The sequence below is a fragment of the Dendrobates tinctorius genome, unplaced genomic scaffold, assembly GCF_039654945.1.
Source record: "Dendrobates tinctorius isolate UK_male_01 unplaced genomic scaffold, ASM3965494v1 ptg000116l, whole genome shotgun sequence".
In the NCBI taxonomy this organism is placed as follows: Eukaryota; Metazoa; Chordata; class Amphibia; order Anura; family Dendrobatidae; genus Dendrobates; species Dendrobates tinctorius.
Window position 1 is genome coordinate 30,905,749 of NW_027361784.1, and position 4,424 is coordinate 30,910,172.

The following is a 4,424-nucleotide window of genomic DNA, read 5'->3' on the forward strand; positions in this document are numbered from 1 at the left end:
AACGGTAGAGGATTTGAAATCCATTCTAGTCGCAAAGTTGCTGCAGTTTTATCTCTATAAACACCAGCCAGCAAAACCGAACATGAGAAGGGCACGGGAACATTAAGAGGAAGTAACGTGACTATGGTGAATGAATGATAAATAGGTTGTAAAGGGCAGGTGTAGGTGAGGAGGATGAGGTCATGTATTTAACCAATGATTAAACTAACGGCTATAAAACTAGTTACCTGTAAAAGTTTTAAAGGAGTCAGACACAGAATCAAAACATATATATGTGGGTTTACAGCCAGGACATATCGATGTGAAACCTGGATGCTAAAGGAACAAGACAGAAGAATGGATGCCATTGAAATGTGTTGCTGAAGAAATATGTTATCAATATCATGGATGGAAAAGAAGAACAAGCCAATCAATTTTGGAACAAATCATGTCACTCGGATCAAGGATCACCAAGCTACGACTTGCCTACTTTGGACAGATCATACGAAGAGAGCAATCACTGGAGAAGGACATCATGGTCGGAAGAATAGAAGGAACAAGGTGTAGAGGAAGATTAGCAACCCAATGGCTTCATACTATCGAGTCAACAGCGGAGAAGACCCTGGTTGGAGCAATCTAGGCTTGCACAAGATCGATCTTCTTACAGAGTGTGCATCCATCAAGTCTCCATGTCTTGAGATCAAGCGTAAAGGCCATTAAAAAAGAAACTCAGGACATTCAAGTTTAAGCGTGATTATCTAGGGTAGTGCACTATGGAAAAAAAGGTGCAGCACAAGAGAAACCCTGGATTCAATAAATCAGTTAAGGCTGTATGTGCCATTTAGGCAAAAATTGTAAAATGCTGAGGACGGCACAGACCTGGCTGTAAGTTAATCGAATGTGTCTGATATTGATTTTACTTTCAGACTAATGGATGAGGTGTCCTCAGGGTAATGAAACATTAGCATATTGGGGGTCTGAATTGATAATCAAAAGGATATAAACAGGAAGTACACCACTGACCAAAGACCTCTGATATGTTGCATAGTCTCTGTTCCCAACAGCTTAGGTGGCACTCTTCTGCCCAGTACAGCCAACAGGACCTAGAAGTAATGATCCACCAGTGGCGTGCACAATCGCTATCTGTGTACCCTAATAATAAACTGATATCTGTAGGGAAACCTGGCAGTAATTGTTCCCTGCGGCGCCTCCACAGGGAAAATGATGTATTGCACCAATGTATGGTCTGTGTAATGCAGCTCAGGTCAAGTCCTCCAGAGTCAGAGATCCTCTTACTACCGGCTCTGTCTTCACTATTTAAGAGCATCTACTATATATATATATATATATATATATGATGAGGGTTTTCCAAACTCAATAACCTTCGCAACTAAAAAATGTTTTATGAGGCTTTAATATTTGAGGGAATATCCAGTATGGAGCCATGCTATATGGCCCTTGGACAGGCACTATCGCTTTTCTATGTGGTGCTAAATAAATAACTCTCCAGAGGTAATACATCGTGACCAAAAAAATTGAAATGGTCCAATGGTGATGTAACCACCCCTAGACACTCCTGTCTGAAGTTGCAAAAGCTGACCCAACTACGGGGCACAGTTTAAAAGGGGGTCGTTTCAAGTTTGGAACTTATCCCCTGTCTATAAGTTAATGCATTACTTCCGCTGGGAATTCGACAACCGTGAATCTGAAGAGTAGCTCTTGGTTGGACTTTGGCACTCCCATTAAGAATGCATGGATCGGCAATGTGCATAATTGACCACCGTTCGAGCCGTTTTCTCGGGATTGATGGACATCCCATTGGTCGGACCCATAGCCATTGGGAAGTAATCCCTTATCCTTTTAGGAGAGGGTATACCTTTTAAACTTGTGACAACCTCCTTTGATGATTCCAATTTCAAAAGAGGTTTTTTTTTACGATCACTTCCTTTTATTGATATAAAAATCTTACCCGCTATCCAAAGGAAGGTAATAAATGTGCGATCACTGGAGTTCGATTTCTAAACTGTCCTGTATTGATGATTGAACATTGGTGACCACCAACTAATTCACTTTTACAGGTCTATAGGGCCAGTAGTGCGCATGCGTAACCATAGACAGTGAATGACACGCATGCGCCATATGGCTCCATTCACACAGGAGATTAGGGAACTTCACTTTTTGGGATCTGTAGAGGTCCCAGCAGTCGGAAGCCCCAACGATCATCCTGTGAATAGGTTATTAATATTTATTGGACAATCTCTTGAAGCTTAGATATAAATGTGGCCACAGAGATCTTATTGTATGAGTGGATGTATAGACTCTTGTATAGATGTCTTCCATTTTAGCTCGCCTCATCCTGCTGTAACCCAGCTATTTATATTGCTATAATATTTAGATTAACGTTCTACGCTGTCCTGCCTTAACCCAATGTATCTATGCATTACCTACGTGAGAATTCCAAGGCAAATCTCAAGAAAAATCTTTCCTGGTATTGTCCTTTTAGCTGAATCTTAGACTTCCCTCCACTTCTCCATGCATCATTCACAGTACAATATGTTTTGTAGACATTTCTATTTCTTGTTGCTTGTGTCCTGTGTTGCCCTTAATGTTACTTTGGATTTTTCTGTAACAACTGACTTCTTAGATCCCTTTATATCCCAACTTTCAGGCAATTCCATACATACGGCGTAAAGTCAATGGCTACTTGTGAAGGTTTATAAACGATATGATGAGAATTCGGTATTTTTGTATTTTTTTTAAGAATTGAATGGTTTGTCCAGGCCTGTAATATTAATAGTATATAATTAGGAAAGATCATCAATATTAGGGGACCAACACCTGGAAACCTGATCAATCACCTCTTACCAAGACTCACAGAATTACATGAATCGGAACACCAGAGTGCCATACTCAGTGTACTGGCAGTTCTTGGTACTGCAGCTCATCACATTCACTTCAATAGGAGCTGAGCTTTAGTACTCGAAAATGGCCCCTACATAGTGTACGGTGCTATGCTGTGAGACCTTGTAACGGCTGATTGTGGGGGGGTTAGACTCTCCACTGACTTAATATTAATGACTTATTCTAGTCTGATTGCCGTGTGTGGAGTCGAGTAGGAATTTTCCCCTAATATGGAGTCATTAGCATCCGTTCCATGGAGTTTTTATCTTCCTATGGATGGACATGTTAAGCTATTGATTGAACTCGATCGATTTAAGCCTATCTTCAACCTTAAAAGCTCTTCCAACAGGTGGGTCATCAATATCTTAGCCCTGGGACAACCACGTTAAGAATTAGGCTTACTGGAAAATCCAGCTGAAGTACAAAGTTATAAAGGTAATGTGTCTTGGGGAAAAATAATAATTTGCCTTCCTATAGAAGCAAGAAAATATATTTTAAAAGAAGCAGAAAAAAAAACACATCCCTAAAAAGCATTTGATAAAAAGCTGATCATAGGTTTGTCCTACTGGGACTTCTATTGACCAGCTTTGATCTGAGAAGGAAACCTAGCAGTAATTTTTCAGTTTCCCCATGGCACCGCCACAAGGAAAATCAAGCATTACACAATGGTCATATAAATCAATGGATTACACAGGTCAACGAAAAAAAATTTTTTTTCTGGTGTCCAAAATATTTTAATGAATTTGGGGTATTTTTGGGGTGCTGATTCTGAATATGTCATCAGTTTTGCCAGATTGGCTCAAGTTTTTGAGATTTTTGGTATCTTATTTATAGCACTTGTTGGTAAATGCGACGCATCATCTCATTAATTTCTTTGGATTAGTACTTGAACTGAGCAGTTCTCAATATAGTTTTGTGTTAATTAGTGTTCTAAAAGTTTGTTCATAGCTTGATTTTTGCACTAACTTTATGTTGTTGTCTGTTTTCCAGTGAAAAGCATGAACTCATCATGAAGAAGTTGTCTTAACGATCCAGACTCATTCTGTTACATTTGTGGTGAATATACACTGCCAAAACATAGAAGAAACATAACAGACTTCGTAAAAAAAGTGTATTTTGCCTATTTTGGGGTTATGCTTGGGGACCAAGACAAGTTTTGGGCACCACACATAGTGTGCAAAGCATGTATCGAATTATTACGAAAATGGAGCAAAGGACAAAGAAAAAGCTTCAAATTTGGTGTTCCAATGGTGTGGAGAGAGCCAAAAAATCATCATGATGACTGTTATTTCTGTGCAGTGCAAGTGCAAGGATTCAATAAGCATAAGAAACGAAAATGGGAGTAACATGGAATCTGCAAGAAGGCCTGTCCCTCATTGTGAAGATGTGCCTGTACCTGTGTTTACCATAAATAACAGTCATCATGATGATTTTTTGGCTCTCTCCACACCATTGGAACACCAAATTTGAAGCTTTTTCTTTGTCCTTTGCTCCATTTTCGTAATAATTCGATACATGCTTTGCACACTATGTGTGGTGCCCAA